Here is an 18,328-nt window from a genome sequence, read left to right as displayed (position 1 = left end):
GGACCCGGTCGCAGAATTCGCTCTGGCGCTACTATACACCAGATCACTCCACATAACGGCAACACGAGGCATTCTTCAGCGCATTTTATATTTATTGAGACCATTTGTGGGAAGCGTACCTACAGTCGAGGAGTTTTAAGCTTTCAGATTGAAGAAAGAGCCGGGATTTGTTTCTTAAATATTGCTCCTGCACGTTCACCAATGTGATCGATGTGTTCACGTGATTACGAGTGCAGTCGAACTTTGTTATGACATAGTAGTATCTTAACAACAAATTACTTCGTTGTATTCAATATTCGTTGTAACAGTATATGTAAAAATCGGCTTTAACATATAAAAAATGTGGCTCCCGCACAAATACCTGATACCTTGTTGCATTTGAACCGTATTGAAGCGGCAAATGAGTGAACCGGAATGTGAAACAAAAACATACCATAGTTCACTTGACCAAACAGGCCTGCAGTTTTTTTTTTTTTATAAAGAATCTGATCTTCGTCTGGTGGCTACTCACAGCACTCAGCAGGATGATGTTTCCATATTGTCCGCGTACAAAAGGACCTTTATACTTCTGCAGTTTTACGACGGGGAATTTTTTTTTTCAAGTAGCTTCTCATACTCTAGGTCGAATATTTATTGGTTATATCCGAGATCGCGCGCGGCTCTCACGGCTCCAGTTTAGTTGTAAAAGAATATGTGTCATTGAAATAAAGCGTGACCAACCATAGTTTTCATTTAGCGCGCTAGTGACGATAATACACTAAATCAGTGCTCGTTATAACGAAGTTGAAGTGTAGAGGTATATATTATTCTATACCTAATGCATTGCACGTTTAAAAGTGACCAGTTTCTTCCAAGTTATCGTTAACGATTTAGTAGTGTGGTTATTCAAACAGACTCAGAGGTTATAAGTGATATAATTTATTGGCTTTTCTGTAGTTCAGATAATTATTTTATGGGGCGGATGGATAATTGTGCCGCCCAAAAAGAAGTGATCAAGGAATAATCCCAAAATCAAAACAACAGTAAAGACCAAACAAAAAAGTTCATGAAAGTATTTGAAACACAGTCCACGGTTGTAAAAATTGTGCTTTGATTTCTCTGGCTTCAGTTTAAATTTTGGAAAAGTAAAATTGGAGCCGGAGTTTAATAATTTTTTTCGTTTGGTAGACAGGAGCGGCAACATCAGAAACTAACTCATTCCACCGAAATGAAAACTGCCTTATTGAAATAATTGGAGCGTTTGGGGGTCTTTGAATGACACTGTTTTGTGCGTCATGCATGTCGAGCCGATTATTTTAGAACCGAATTACGTGGCGGATAACGTAAACATAAAACACGCAGGGGCTGCGTAATGCACACATCAGGTGTAACGTTTTAGGCATGCTTTTAGAGTGACACCAAGCGACAACTATTGTCAGCAACACCGAACAAATCGCTTCATCCTAATTTTGGTGACTACCACCACGTTAGACTTGGAAATGTCTTCTCGTGATAAATACTTCGTTGTTAAGTACTTTAACGATAGTTATATGCAAAGAGTATTATAGCAGGATCACAAGTTGAACGCAGTGATGACGGTCAAGCTCATCTACGCTTTTTTATATGGCTGTTGATATTACGGGGAAGAAAGGTAATATCGAATGCAGAATAAGTGCGTTGGCTTGATGGAAGGAAGGAAGGAAGGAAGGAAGGAAGGAAGGAAGGAAGGAAGGAAGGAAGGAAGGATGTAGAAGGAAGGAAGGAAGGAAGGAAGGAAGGAAGGAAGGAAGGAAGGAAGGAAGTAAGGAAGGAAGGAAGGAAGGAAGGAATAATGGAAGGAAGGAAGGAAGGAAGGAAGGAAGGAAGGAAGGAAGGAAGGAAGGAAGGAAGGAAGGAAGGAAGGAAGGAAAGTTAACCTGGCTACAGCCTATTTTGCTTTCCTAAACGTGGGAAAAGAAATATAGTCAAAAAGCAGAACGGAAAGAATGCACAAAAGTTGGATCAGACAGACACATGCAGCGCTGAAGCACTAAACGATCAAATTCAGTGATTGCTGCAGGAGGCGTTTAGTCTATCGTCCGGTGTTTACGTTCGGCGCTCGTTAGAAACGTAGGAGTTCCTTAGTCGCCTTCTGAGCGGACGACAGAAAAAGCCAGCGACACAGAATCCTCTCCTACGAAAATGGCCCCCGAGAGTCCAGGTCTCTTAGTGCTGACGGTAGTTTCTTAAGGCCGAGAAGCGCGGGCGCTCGCATAAAACGCAACGTATTGTCTCCGGCGCGCCGCACGCTTCCCACGCCGCCCTTTGTAACATTCATATTAGTATGAGTAAACATTTGTGAATGCCTACCCCGGCCAGACGCGGAAAAGAACAGTAGCGTCAGATCGTGGAAGGCTTAGTGGAAGGGAAGCTTAGTGGAACCTATATATACACTTATGGTTTGGTAACATAGTCGGGTTCGGCTGGCACTGTTATTATACCAAGAATGTCACTGTCCAGCAAATTCAAAATAGCCAATCCTACAACCTACAGGGTTACAGAACTGTTGGCTTGAACACAGCATTGAGGGAGGGACGTTTGTGGACACTTAACCATTGGGTTCACTATACTGTGCAGAAACGTTGCTCTGGGCATCAGTGTGGCAGACGGAGCCAGAAGATGGAATTTTCACGTAACACGGACGACATTTAAGCCCCGTGCTTCACCTAATTTGGTGCGGATTCCACTTGTCATTCCGCATCTTACTGGCCGTCTACGCGTCTCACGTGTGGCGGCGAAAGAGTCTTCCCGACGCTCACATTTGCGTTTTAAGGTCTTCACAGATGAATGATGCAAGGTCCTTGGTTTTGAAGCTAGAACAGTTTACTCTCACCAGCCGCCCGTTATTTCAGGAAGATTTTCACATTCGACGGAAGATTTTCACAGCCTGAGAGAACCTCAATCAGGAGCCGCAGGCTTTGTGTACTATGACTTTGTGTACCAAGTTTTGAAACCATGACAACCATTAAAGGGCGTGATGGAAATAGCCTGGAAAGGGCCTGCCCTATCGAAGCCCGTATTATAATTTTTGAAGGAAAACACTATAGCGAGACACTCCTTTTCTGTCACCGAATTTTTTGTTAGGCACCCTACAGAGTACGCCTGGTGAACGCAAGGTGGTACACTTGGGTGCTATGCTCCTGTAGCAAAACAGCCCCTTGGACGTACTCACTTGCATCGGTTTCAACAATGAAGCGGTAGTTGAGATCTGGCAAATGCAGGCTTGTGGTGTCGGCGACAGCTTTTGCCAGAGCCTGAAACGCCTGCTCCTCCGAATCCGCCCAAGACCATGTGGTGTCCTTAATTAGCAGATGAAGCAGCCGTGCCAAGTCCGCACACTTTGGAATGATGTACCTGTAAAAGCCCACCATACCTAGGAAGCGCTGCAGACTTTTGACGTTCTCTGGTGTAGGGAACTGTAAGATCGCCTTGAGCTTCGCCTCGTTTGGCCGCACTGAACCCTGGTCCACAACGAGACCCAGGAGCCCGATGCTGCTGGCAGCCAGTTGTACCTTGCGAGGGTTTACTGTGAGGCCTGCATTCTGCATGGGCTGCAACACCGTCCATAAGTGAACAACGTGATCCTCAATGCTGTTTGAAAATCCAACCAAAATATTCACGTAAGCCATCGCGTAGTTCAACTTGGCGTCTCCCAGCACGATGTCCATTATGCGCTGGGAGGTTGCGGGGGAGAGAGAGAAAATGACTTTATTGAATGTTCCTGCGGAGGGAGGGGGCTACGGCCACTCAGGGCCGGCCTCTCCTAGACGAGAGTCAGGTCGTCCCCGAAGCAATGCCTCGCGGGCGTCGGCGCGTTCGGCGCGCGTTGGGTGTGCGGGTGTTGACCCGTCGACCCTCCGACGACGCTTCCCTACGCTTCTTCCCTGCAAGAGCAGCCTCGAGCCGCTGGATAGTCCGTATTTGTATCTCGTGCTCACTCGAGTTCATGGCGAGAGTGGTGTCCTCGGGCATACGCCTTGCGTCGTCTGCCTCTATTAAATGTCTTTCACAGCCCCACATCAGGTGGGCTAGCGTTGCATTTGTTCTCTTGCAGATACTGCACAACACGTTTTCGTAGATGTCGGGGCACACGTGGCGCTCGAGCACCTGGGTGAGCACTGAGTTCGTCTGTAGTTGCCTGTAAAGCACTGCTTCGGCGCGGTTGAGCTTCGGTGGAGGGGGCGGTTTGGTCCGCCTCCCAAGCCGGTACCATTGTAGTATCTCCCCATATGATCAAAGGGGTTCTTGTTCGATGTCGTGGGACCCGTCCGCCGGTGAGGAGCGGGGGGGCGTCTCGCGGTTCGAAAGTTCGCGCGCGGCGGCATCCGCTTCCTCGTTGCGGTTGGGGTGGCGCCGACGGTTGGGGTGGTGCGGTTGGGGTGGCGCCGTTGCGGTTGGGCTGGCGCTGGCGCCGACGCTTGTGTGCGCCGGGAACCAGCGGAGATGGGTGACTTGTGCGGTTGGTGCTCCTCTGGCTGGGCACTGTACTGAGTTCACAACGCCCGCACTCAATAGGTTCACTGCACTTGCACTCACTGTGTTTTTGGCGTAGTTTGCGATAGCCGAGCGCGATATCTCTGAGCACTGTAGTACAGTGCGGGTGTGACAGCGCGAGCGCGATGGCAACCTCCTCTGCCTGCGTGCCAGAAGGAGCACGAACACTGTTGCGGGGATTCGTCAAACCGAACGGCAGTGTGACAAATTAAATCAGCCCTCTGCTGCAAGTGATTGCTGTTTACTTGATATCCTTTTCAGCTACAGGAATCTGTGGTAATCCTCTACTACAGTCGAGTGCGTGAATATTTTTGCCGAGCCTAGCGCGTAGGTAACCCTACCGATAGATGGAAAGAGGTAGGAGTCTTCAGTGGGTATCGCGTTTAGCGTCTGTAGTCTACGCACATGCTGAAATTGCCTTCTTTTTTAGCTGCAAACAGAATTGGAAATGCCCAAGGGCGTTCTGATGGCCTCGCTGCTACCGTATTCACCGCTTCTAGTAGGTCTCCATCCCGCTTTGGTGGTTTGTGGATGCTCAAGGGCCTCGGGCTGAAGGGAAGTTGACGTGCATCTCCAGTCTCGGTCTGGGTTTTTCCGAAATGTTCACCGTCCCAGGAGACTCAGTGAACATGGCTGCAAAGGGCTGTAGAACTGCTGCCAGCCGCGATTGTAACTACGGGGTTCCTGAAAACGACTGCAAGATTGCTTGCAACCCGTTTTCAACCTTGTAGCACGGGCCCTCTGCCGTCAACAACTCTGGCAGCGATTTGGATTTTCTATCTGCGAAGCTGTTTAGCGGTGTTTTGGGGCTGACTGGTAATTTCTACAATTCACGTCAAGCGCTAGCCCTGTCCTGGCTGTGAAATCGCGACCCAAGATGGCTGGACAGTAAAGACAATGGAGGCGCAAAAAACGTTGCCTGTGTTTGCGGCCATCAGCGATTACAATCAGCCTCGCTGCTGATGTTACCCCCACAACCTAGTCTGCTGATACTGGAGCTTGCGTGCCAAAATTTGTTCTTCCTCCCGGAGCACTGTTCTCCCACAAAATCTCCAAACATGGAAACCGCTGCTCCAGTCTCCAGTAGGGCAGGTACCCTCACACACGCTAGCTTTACGGTAATTAAAGGTTCATTTTCCACGCTTGCACTCTGTTCTCGCAGAGCGGACGGCCAGGAGCTCAACATGCGCTGATTGTTTTTCCCTTGAGGCCCCAGCGGTGCGTTGTGCCCTAAGCCATCACCTTTCATGCCCGTCTTTTTTGCATGTGGCGAGCTCAAATGTAGTTGGTCTGGAATGCTTGCTCTGGGTCAGCCTCCGCCGTCTGTGTCAAATTTTCTGCGAAGGTTTCAGGGGCTTTGGTGGTAGCAGGTCCGTGCACTGCTGAGACCCCAGGTGCGTACACTTGTTTATACCGCAAAGAGATGAGGCTTGCCGCAGTCTTGAGCTGCGTCTCTGACTCGGTCACGCACAAATTTCTGCACAGCGTACTCCTGGGTTGTAGGAAGGCCTAAATACAAGTGGGCTGTCCTCTGCGCCCGCTGGCTGCATGGTGATAGAGCTAGGTAGCGTTTCTTGGCTTGCCAAGGTAATGGGCTGTAGTGCTCCGTCTGGTAAACAGCACCTCGTCACTTAGTGGTGTCGGTCCACTCAGGTGATGCGTTCAGGAATACTTTGTTGACGTCAGCAGAGATTGATAGGCAAGGGTTAGCCAACTCCTCCACTTTTGGCGCTACGTGCCCGCGGTCAGCCTGACCAAAAGGCACCTCCCTTAAAGGCTCCTGATCGCTGGGGTAAGTCACCGCTTGAAATTCATCTCCCGTGGTTGCGCTGCACCACTGAGGTGCGTCAGCGTGGCAACAATCTCGCCCGGTGGCGCTGCCCCGCTTTGAAGGATTGGTGCAGAAAACTCTCTCTCTCGTTCGCGCCGTATTTATGGGGCGAGTTTGCCTGTACGGCTTTTTCTCGGTGGCACCACAGAGCTTGGGACAGCCGTGGCTGCATTTCACCCGCGATTCCTCGGTTGCCGAAAAGCCCTTCGATGTTTGCCACTTTTGGCTGGCCGCTCTCATTGCTGGGGTAGCAAGTCGTCGGTGCTCGAGTCAATGAACAGAGACTGCTCAGAGGGCCGGGGCCTTGCCGTTGTGCCAAGATGCCTCGGCCGGCTGGTTCGTCCTGCCATGTGGAGGGCGTTTTGCCGCACAGGATTGCTCCAAACACGTCTCTCTAGGAGGAGGCGGCTTGTAATTTTGTGGTGCCTGCATGGAAGCTTCAATGGCCAAAGCATGTTGAGCAAGGTCGGCTAAGCCCGAGAGCTTCCGTAAGCTGGAGTATGAGCGGAATCTGATAGAGCTTTGGAAAATAACCCTGCAGACCTTTTCCAGTTCGGGCACTTCCGGTTCCGCGTGCTCGTACAAGCCCTGTATTGAACGTACATATCTCAGCAGCCTTTCGGTCTCACCTTGAGTACGTGCGCGCAGTTAATCCTCGATCGGGTTTTTGAATCCGGGGGGCAGGAGCTCTTGCTTGAAGCACCTCGTAAAGTCCTGCATGTTTTGAAATGGCCTGTGATGTCGTCTCCAAGCCGCTGCTGAGGAGCGCAACGCCACTGGCAGGATCCTGGTAATCAGAGTTTCATCCGAAATAGCCATGGCCGGTTGGTAATCGGACAGTTCGCAAAGAAAGTCAAATACAAGTTTTTTGGAATAACCTGTGTACGTTGCTATGGCCAAATTTAACTGCAGCGACACGCTGCAGTGACACCTTCAAACGTTGGTGTCTGGCACCCAGGCAAACGATTGCTCGGCGCTGTTCAGTTTTGGTTCCTCGAGCGCAAGAAGCTGCTTTTCGAACTCGCTCTTTATTTTGAGAAACTGCGCCATCAATTAGATTATTGGCTGAGTGCTGTCTGATACCGGTAACATCTGCGCAGTACCATCAGAGTACAGTGCTGGTGCACGTTGGTTGGGGGGGGGGTGAATGGGATTCGGCCATCGTTGCACGTCAAACTAGTAATCATCGTAATGTTTGACCAGCCGTGATTGCCTGAAGTTCATAACCTAGCCCAGAAGGCAACGTTGCGTCCATAGAGGCAGTTTGAAATCAGCCTTAAGCGCACGCCTTGGTGGCGAGTCGCTCACACGATTCGTTGTGTTGGCTGCAATCGAATGAACGGCTGCGTAGTCCGCTGTGGCCATCCCACGTGCGGTAGATGGCTGCTGCTGGGGATGGAGGGAGTGCGTACAGTTGGCACGGCAGGTTTCTGGCGGACCTCCTCCCACGACAGCACCTCTGCAGCATGCAGGTTGCAGGGGGTTGCAGCATGCAGGTTGCAGGTTGCAGCAGGCCTGGCGTTAAACGTCAAGACAAAACAGAACCGATAGCTCCCATACCCATCCTAAGTGGACGTACTCACCGCGGGGCGAGTCAGCGGTCGAAAACAAAAACCGCGTTGGGTGCCAGTGAAGGGACCTTCTTTATGTGCGAAGGGTTCGTGACCCTCATCCCGCCCGACGAAATGACGCCGACAGGAAACAGGAATCACCGGTTTATTATGGCACGGCTAAAGAAAAATGACGTGACTAGAAACACCAGCTGGTAAGGGTTGCGTCCTGGGCACGTTGGTACTCCATTGTTAAATAAAATGATTGCGCTAAAAAGGGACACGGGCGGAGTGAGGACAGACACACACGGCGTGTGTCTGTCCTTACTCCGTCCGTATCCTTTTTTAGCGCAATCATTTTATTTAACCAGCTCGTAACACATACGGTCATGTAAACAACTCGACACTGAAAAACGCACTGCACTGATTGCGCAGAAAAATAGTACAACGCTTTGCTCTACACTCACGACAACGCTCCAGTCGTTGTACCAATCCACTTCGTGTGCGCCCACCCCGTGGGACGGTTAGTCCGAGTTGGCCAGGGGCCGTCGGGCCGGTTTTCTGCATCTTGCTGCTTCAATCCTGCTTCTGCTGCTGCCGAGCTGTTCCATCCAACTCCCACCGACCGCACCCGTGAGAACAGTCTCTATACCAAACGGGGCCGTTGTGCGCATGTTCAGGTCTTGGTACGCACCATACGTGTTCGTTGTCGGCTAACTGTTAATCGCATACACACGCACAAGCACATTACGCACTGACCTCACTATCGGTGCTCGACGTGCGCTCGCTGCGCTGTAATCACCATACGCAGGCGCAAGCAGGGGCTGCGTCCCTAGAGTACCTGCGGTGTTGTGATTTGTCTTATAGAAATTGACACAGTTATATGTACATTACCTTAGACTTCACGTTTTGTCGTTTGTTGTTGTAGGAAAGCTGAACTGGGAAAGCATTTTTACTTATTCCACACGCCCTTGCTCCTAAAGATATTATTCATCGTAGCATATGTGTCTCAAATCTTACAAAAAATATAAAAATAATTTAGGACGTACATCTAATAAAGGTATAGGTACATCTACAGGTATATCTAGAGGTGCATCTACGTCTACTCTCAGCCTACGTTTACACGTTGTTCAAAAGGTGTATGTGTTACAAAGACCCTCCGATCCCTGTTCACCAACGAAAGTGTGCACTGCAATCCAAGTCCAAGCCCAGCAAGACCAATTGAATGGTAATAACTTGTATGATTAATTGGCGTATTTGTGGGGGGTTGTGGCCGTTACTACACCAGGGTGGCCATCCTGCTCTGGTGTGGGAGTGCATTGCCGGCAATGGTCACCGGGGTCAGGCCGCAACCCAAGCCCCTTTGTGCAATTCCATCAATACGCCGTTTTTTTTCCGGTGGGAATTGTCCGGCACCGGGATCGAACCACGGTTCTTCTGCACGCGAGGCAAATGCTCTACACCTATGCCATCGCTGACCACCGTATGGTAAGATGTCGAATTAGGCTAGATCTGAGGAGGGACCGCAACAAGGGAGTACGAAAGAAGCCGATAAATGAGCTAACAGTAAGACGTAAAGTAGAAGAATTCAGGAACGCGTTGCAGAACCGATATTCAGCTCTTAACGAGGAAGCCGAGTTTACGACACAGGAAGCCAGCGACAACCTTACACGTATTATCACGGAGTGTGCAGTAGATGTCGGGGGCACTATGGCTAGACAGGATACTGGGAAACTTTCACAGGAGACAAAAGATCTAATTAGGGAACGGCAAACCATGACAATCTCTACCGCAGCTGATAGAATACAACTATCGGAGCTTTCGAAGTTAATCAATAAGCGTAAGACAGCTGACATACGGAAGTATAATGTGGAGAGGATCGAATACGCTGTAAAGAACGGAGGTAGCCTGAAAGCTGTGAAAAGGCGTCTGGGCGTGGGTAAAAATCAGATGTATGCACTGAAACATAAGCAAGGCAATGTCATCACAAATAGGGATAAAATTGTTACAGTGGCCGAGGAGTTCTACAGGGATCTGTACAGTAGCCGGGACATTCAGGATAATTCCGAACGACACAGTAACTCAGAGGAGATAGACATCCCACAAGTAACGACCGAAGAAGTAAGGAAGGCTTTGAAAGAAATGAAAGGGGGCAAAGCACCTGTTCAGGATCAGATAACAGCAGACCTCTTAAAGGATGGCGGAGAAATTGTACTTGAAAAACTGGCAAACGTGTATACGCAATGCCTAATGACCGCAATGGTACCGGAATCTTGGAAGAACGCGAACATCATCCTGATCCATAAGAAAGGTGACATGAAGCACTTGAAAAAATTACAGGCCGATCACCTTACTGTCAGTCGTCTACAAGGTACTTACCAAGGTAATCGCTAACAGAAGTTCTGCAACCTTAGACTTCAGTCAACCTACAGAACAAGCAGGGTTTCGTAAAGGTTATTCAACAATGTACCATATTCACACGATCAATCAGGTGATAGAGAAGTGCGCTGAGTATACGGAACCCCTATATATAGCCTTCATAGATTATGAGAAAGCATTTGACTCGATCGAAACCCTAGCAGTCGTTCAGGCATTACGGAACCAGGGGGTAGATGAGCATTATGTAAGAATACTAGAGGATATCTGCAATGGGTCCACAGCTACCATCATCCTCCTTAAGGAGACCAGTAAAATACATATAAGGAAGAGTGTCAGACAAGGAGACACAATCTCTCCATTGTTATTCACAGCATGTTTAAAAGAAGTATTCAGAACGCTGGATTGGGAACAGGTGGGAGTAAGGGTTAATGGAGAATACCTCAGCAACCTCAGATTAGCGGATGACATTGCCTTGCTAAGTAACTCGGGGGACGAATTTCAAAGCACACTTTCTGCACTGGACGAACAGAGTAGAACCGCGGGCCTGAAAATTAATATGCAGAAAACTAAAGTAAGGATCAATAACCTCGGGACAGCACAGCGGTTTGAGATAGGTGGCGAGGCAGTGGAAGTGGTAAGCGAATATATCTACTTAGGCCAAGTTGTGACCGCATATCCCAACCATGAGGCAGAGATAATTAGAAGGATCAGAATGGGGTTGGGTGCTAATGGAAAGCATTCGCAGATAATGAATAGCAGCCTACCATTGTCGCTGAAGAAGAAACTGTATGACAGCTGCATCTTACCGGTACTAACCTACGGGGCAGAAACTTGGAGGCTCACTAAGAGGGTTCAACTTAAATTGAGAATGACTCACTTGGCAATGGAGCCTAAATGATAGGTGTAACATTAACTGACAAGAAGAGAGCGGAGTGGGTCAGGGAACAAGCACGTGGTAAGGACATATTAGTAGAGATTAAGAAGAAGAAATGGACGTGGGCAGGGCATGTAATGCGAAGGCAAGATAACCGCTGGTCATTAGGGTTAACCGAGTGGATCCCTAGAGAAGGCAATCGTTGCAGGGGGCGGCAGAAAGTTAGATAGGCAGAGGAGAATAAGAAGTTTGCGGGGATATATTGGTCACATTTGGCACAGGACCGAGGGAATTGGAGAATAATGGGAGAGGCCTTTGCCCTGCAGTGTACGTAGATAGGCTGATGATGGTGATGATGATGATCTTGTAGGAAAGAAGCCGTAGACTGGGTTATGCGCTGTGGCTCTCCTACATTTATTGTTGGTGTGCAAGCGCCGGCGGGAATTGGAAATCGGCGATGGCGTACGACCGCCCGTGGAGCGCAGTTGTGTTCGATCTCTCATTTCGGGTGTCCCTGCTTACGCTGGCCAGGCACCGCTGATGATAATTTTGAAAGGATGCGGATGGTGATGATAGTAGCGCTAAATGGAGATTGTGTTGCCGCCGCTACAGCGCCCCTCCCCCTCCACCCAGCGCGGAGCACTTTATGATAATTGTATGTCTGATGCGCTGTGCGCGAAAAAGACTATTTACAGGTATGAACTACACAAGCAGTTATGGAGGTTTCTCCACGTTCGAGTTTAAACAGTAAGCCGTCCTGGTCGGTCGGGTCAAAACTTGCTTGGTAACAGCGCAAATAAAACAGGACACAAAAGGAAGAAGGAACGGACACAGCGCTGTCCGTTCCTTCTTCTTTTTGTGTCCTGTTTTATTTGCGCTGTTACCAAGCAAGACAATGTACCAACTCGCCCAGTCGTCTGTTTTGGTTCGGGGCAAAACGTCCGGGGTGTAGACTGACCACCGGCGCTCTAGCTTGGGAGTGGCCTAGGCGACGCGGACTGAAACGTACGTCTTGTGATAAGAAATCGAAGAGGTGCACCCAGAGGCAGAAGAGAGGTCGGAAAAGCTCGGGTGCATCGTGGGGTCCACAAAGCTGTCTCAGGAACTGGGCGAACAAAGTTTGCGTGCGTGTAACGGCTCCGTTGTGCAGGCACCTTTGTGGTTACGCGGGGCACGATAACGGGAAGCATGTGAAGGGCAAAGGGTCATCCGTAGTCGCCTAAGAGTAGAAGACTGGTGATGTGACATGAACATTCGTGGTTTCTTTGTCCGGTGACTCATCTTACGTCTGAAGGAACATGAGCCTGAAGCACGTAGACGGGTGACCAGTGTCTGTCGGACGTGGCGCTGCTGTTGCCGATGGTGGAGAGCCAGAAGTTTGCTCAGCAGTGCTCGCGACGCCGGCAAAGTTGTGAAAGCGGCTGGGTGATGGAGAACGACGACTCCGCAGTGAGGTGCACAATGTTTGTGTGTTCGCTTGCCGCTGTGGCGTCTCCGAGCAGAAGACGTGGCGTCGTTTCGCGAAGGAGCAGGCGAGAGTGTGGTTTGGTATTTGCGAGCGGTATCGGAGCCTCCAAAGTTTTGCACCAGTAGTGGTATGGTCACGTGTGCTCGTTCAGAGTTCTCCAGCTGACTCAGTTCCTGACTGGCCAGCAGGTCACTCCGAGGGATGGCAGTTTCGTTCATAATGTCGTTGCGACTGAGGAAGTCTTGTGGGGGAGACTCATGCTTCTCCTTTGTTTTCGCCGAGACAGGACGCGCAAAGTCACAACAACAGAATGTGCGTGCTCGATGTGTATTTTTCCGGTGACCCACAGTGCCTGCCCTGGAGGCTCGCTTTGAGAGGGCAGAGTTACGGTGGACTGGTCGTGGGGTGATGTCGGCAGCCGAAGAGGAAGTGTGGTCGCCGACTCGATATTGCGTGGCTCGCCGGCGATTTCGCGTGGAGTGACAAAAGGGGGCGAGGCGGGTGGTGGTCGGTGGACGTCAGCGATGTTTTCGGGTGCCAGTCCCGTCGGGTGTAGGTGTAGCTGCCGCTCTGGAGGTGGAGTTCAGGGGTGCTGCACTAGTGGATGGAAACGACACCGCTGGTGCAGAACGTACGATGTGTGGCGGCGAAGCGTGCGCGGACTGCGCGGGTACCTTATCTGCCACAGGCCGAAAGCAGTCGCCTCCGAAGCGGTGGTGTGCGAGCAGGGCTGCACGAAGGTCATCGTGGGGGGTTTCGCTTGGCGTTGGGAGGGCTAGTACGCAGCAGAGCTCTAGCGGGAGCGTCTCCCGGAGGATGGAGTATTTGAGCGGCTGAATGGTGACGTAATTCAGCGAGAAGGTGGCCTCAAGTTTGAAAAACCAACCCCTGAGGTGGTGCGCGTCGAACACCGGTATCGGCGGGTCTCCCCACGTCGCTATATCGGTGTGCCGCTGGCCGTGTAGCGTATTCGGGATTAGGTTTGGACCATATCCCGAGGTGGCCCAGGCCGACCACACCCCCTTCAAACAGCGACGTCCCAGCGTGACGTCACTTTCTCTTCGAGCGCGACTTCATGCGACGTGAATTTTTTTTCTCATTTTGGGCGGCGGTCGATGGCTTCGCTCCGTACGCGAAGCTGGGGCTGCGGCACTGGGGAGCTGGCGCACATTTAGTAGAAGTTAAAGGCCCAACAGCATGCAGCGTACATTCGGCGTTTTCTCGCGTGGCAACGCGAGCTGACGCCCGAGCAACGCCGAATGTCTACGCTCGCCAGATATCAGCGTTGACGCAGCGCGAGAAAGCAGCGGAAAGGGGGCCATCTGGCGCAATCTGGCGTACACAAATGCGACCGGTGCAACTTCTCGATCGCGAGTGAAACATGCCGTGTATCAGCGAGAGTGCGTCAAGCGCGTTCGGAAACTCGATCGCCATTCACTTCAATCGCGATTGAAAGGGCCCGTGTCTGCGCGTTGCCGCCGAACGACGCTCGCGCGACGCGTGATTTCATGTCCATGTGGTTTGGACTTTAACCTTTTCGTACCTATACGTTCCCAAAAGCACTCAAAGACAAAAGTTTGTTTTGGTTTTTTGTTGTCGCACTGCTTCGCCGAGGTCGATGGTTTCGGCCCGTGCGCGAGCATGACGTACGTGCTGGGAAGCTTCAAGCACGAAGTATACCTTTGCATACCTGTTCTCTCTTCTCACTCTCCGCCATCTCTTGCGAGCCTGCAGACGCTCGTCTTCTATCCTGTTCCTAGTTAAGCTAGCGCTGGGCGCGCTGCTCTAAGTGCGCGCGCAGGCGGACGCTTTTTCACGTACATGTGGTCATTGTTTACGCTCCTGAAAGCGAACACTCCATCATTACAATGAAGACGAAAATGTTTTTTTGATCTTGGGTGGTCTTTTGGATTCCGTACCGAAGCGCAGAACGTTTGCTCCCAATCGGTCGAAAGCACACGCGTACGTCGGTCGCTCATCGGCTGTTAACATCAGCGAGCGTGTTGATCCCTTTTTATAAATGTGTCATTAGCGTCAAATCTGAACACCATAAGATAGAATGATGAACGAAGACGCACTTAGCAGAACTTTACTTGCTACTTGATTTAACCTTGATGTTATGTACCGACTGCAGCATCATGGGTGTTGAAAGTGTGAGCAAAGCAAATTTCGTGGCTGCCTTGACACTGGGGGTACCATCGAATGTCACTTGCAGGTTAAACCGCAAGGCACTCTGGCCCCCTTTGTTTAGCTTGAAAAAGAAAAGAAAAGCCGGTGAAACCCTCATTGCAAAAAAATGAGGTTTCGCCAACATTCGAACCATGGACTTTCACAACAAAACGACAGAACATAAGCGCGCAACCACTCGACCACGCCAGGAGAAGACGCGGGTCTCCAGAATTTGGTACCCTAACAGAGGCTGCCAACGAATATTGTCGAGGGATTTGCTTTAGTCATGTTTGAGAGATTTGAGCCGTGGTAACGCTTGTTTCTTACGCACCTATCTTGGATCCGAGGGCAGTTATGCGATTACTACAAGCGATGCAACCACAGCCCCCCTTATTTCAGTGAAGATAAGCTATCGCAAAACCTCGGTCTTCCCTACGAAAGCCACTATAGCAACGAATAGAATGGCATGCGCCGCTAGCATGATGGCGTTGATAAGGCTTGGTCATCACGCACCAATCTTGCAGCCACGCCCCATCATGCTAATACTACAAGCGACGTAGCCAGAGCTCCCTTATTTACCTCAAAAAAAGCTATCGAAAATACCCGATCTCCCGAATGAAAACCAAACAAGCCACAAATGAATGAGCGCTTTCGAAGAGAAATAGCTTGCAATCTGTCTTAATTCAGCCGATAACCACAAGTTAAAAATAAATTGATTCTCTTCTGCTGAAAGGAATGCCCCTAACGCACGAGAAGGACGTGAAACCCGACCGCCGCTGCCAGCTTTCCTCTGCTTTCTCGCGCTGCGTCGACGGATATCTGGCGAGCGTAGACATCAGCGTTGCTCGCTCGTCAGCTCGCGTCGCCACGCGAGAAAACGCGGAAAGTACGCAACATATGGTTGGGCCTTTAACTTCTACTAAATGTGCGTCAGCTCCCAAGCGCCTCAGCCCCAGCCTCGCGCACGGATCGAAACCATCGGCCGCCACCCAAAACAAGAAAAAAAATCCACGTCGCATGATGTAGCGCACGAAGAGAAAGTGACGTCATGCTGGGCTGTCGCCGTTTAAAGGGGGTGTGGTAGGCCTGGGCCCCTACGGGATATGGTTTCGGAATACGCGACCGGGTATCAGGCGCAGAACCTCCGAGTAACCAACTGCAGAGCGCATGCCACAGAGGCGTTGAAAGAGAGACGACCAGACTACGTACCAAGGCTTGTTTATTTGGAACTCCGTGGGGTCTCTATCTACTGATGCAAGGGGCGCGTCAGCCCTCCGGCGGCTGAGCGCACTCGTCCTACGTCACGCTGCTACCGCTGGCACTGTGGCTTTCCGCTACAAACTCGTTACTTTATGGCAGGAAATAGGTCGTAAATATATCCTGAGCGTAATTATTTTCTAGAATTTTTAGTAACGGCGAGGTTCCGGTGACGTCTGCGCCTGTTTTTAAAAAAAGATCTGCAGCAGTCCATTTAGGCCTGCTGTACATACCTTACAGTGATCAGGCATTGTTCTCTGTTCGCATCTGAGCAGCGCAGCCTGCAGTCTCGTAAAGTTGAGAGTGACATCAGCGCTTCGCTAATTATGATATTTCACGTTAGCGCAGTTTGCTACATAATGCCATGGCTATACTTCTGCGCGAGAACCCCACCTGTTATTCCACCTCCTGATTACAACCAGGCACCTGTTGACGGATTCAAGGTACGGCTGGCATGCGAAAGTTCTAGAAAACCGTGATAACACTCCCTGGCCGCATTTGCTTTATAAGTAAACTTTGTCCATGCGGTTTGTAAGGGAACACCAAAGACATGATGACTTTTTTTTTTGAAGTGGGAGACTGCACTGTTCAATGTGGTTCCCGCTTTTGTTCGACGGTAACCTATAGTTCTTTAGTTAAAGAGCTCTCATTCTCCTCTCGGCCTTCACTACAATTTTTGCGTACCGCAGAAAATGTATAATGCAGTGCGAAGACTTACCGTCTGAAAAGTTATTCGGGGTGCTTCAGCCAAGAGAATACTACAGACAAGGAGGAGCACTAGCAGCTACTTACACTAGGAACGCAATGCCGAAAACATCTTTTGTTCTATTGCGCCAAAAATTGAATATTGAACGGATGCCATAGCAGTTAAATTAGAAAAGAGAGTGATAGGAAACAAGTGATTCGGATACATTCTATGAGGGGTCTTATTAATACGCAACCTTTTCAGCGAAATTGGAAAAGAACCCATTTTTTTGTGGTGGCAACAAAATAATCAGCATAATAACATTGAAGTCCTGCGTGTTGAAAGTCACACGCTCATGACAAGTTAATATATTTTTTTCTATTTACAGCTTCCCTTTAAACTCAATAAACGTTTTGCCACACACAGCCCCTGCACCAGTGTTTGTTGCAAAAAACACTTCGACAAGCTACACATATATTTTTCTTTTTTCTCGAGCAACTCATTGTAGGGTGGAAATGTATGCTGTGTTTTTGACGGCTTTCATATTTTAAGCATTTTCTGCGTATCACGCTTTTTTTGTAGAAGCGATTGATTTGTTTAGTTTCGCTGAGGTGAAATCTTCCGATTAAGGTCGGCATGTCCCTATGTACACTTTATTCTCTTGTTACATATGTTATAGGGATAGCCGCCCATGATAACAGCAAAACAATAAAAATATTCGATCCCTATATTGCGCTACTAGTTCTTAATTACATTACTATTCCAGCAGTTGAAGGAGAAGAAGGGGTACTATTGGATTACAGTTGCATACAATATTTCTCCAAAATGTAAGACAATTTTCTGTTGGCTGTCCACAATTTGCTTGTAGAAAAGCTTAACACGAATGGGGGTTCTTGCCTAAACGCGCTCTCTTATTCTATCTGTTGTACAAATTTCCCGTTGGCTGTCCCGAATTCGCTTGTAGGAAACCTTAACACGAATGCTGGTTCTTCACCAGACAAGCTCTTATATTCTATCTTTTGCTCATATTAGTTGAGGTCTTATAGTAGAATAGGCATGTTTCAAAATTTAAATTCAGTTAATGCCGGCGTGAAAACAAGCCAGAATAACTACGCAAGTGTTATGAAACAGCAATTGGATTCAAACGTGAAACATATCCTGCATCGTATGTTACAGAAACAATAGGGTATACTGTTAGGGTAATACTTTATATGAATTTTGTAATATTTGCATTTATTAAATGTCAGGTTGTACGTAAGCCGAGGAAAGCAATACTGTAGGGCAACAAACCGAATATGGAATGCATTTGAATATATATGCTGCATTCCCGCAGATATTTTGCCGAATTTTCAAACGATGAACCAAATGCCATTTCGGGAGCATTTACAGGCTCTTGTAATACAGCAAGGCTTGGGAGTGGGCTAGTTGGTGTTTTAACATCTTGAAGGCAGCGGCCCTCTGCGCTTCAAGATCTTGTAATACATGCTCACTTTGAAACACCGCATGCATCAAATAAAGTGGTGCAGGCTTAAGCTGTTCTATGTGTGGTGGTGAGATACGACATGGCTTTCCGAAACCATATTTCCATTCTAATCGAGATGGA

This window comes from Haemaphysalis longicornis, unplaced genomic scaffold (assembly GCF_048455015.1).
Source record: "Haemaphysalis longicornis isolate Haplotype H1 unplaced genomic scaffold, Haemaphysalis longicornis Haplotype H1 scaffold_2, whole genome shotgun sequence".
NCBI classification, from domain to species: domain Eukaryota; kingdom Metazoa; phylum Arthropoda; class Arachnida; order Ixodida; family Ixodidae; genus Haemaphysalis; species Haemaphysalis longicornis.
Note: the sequence above shows the minus strand (reverse complement) of the source record.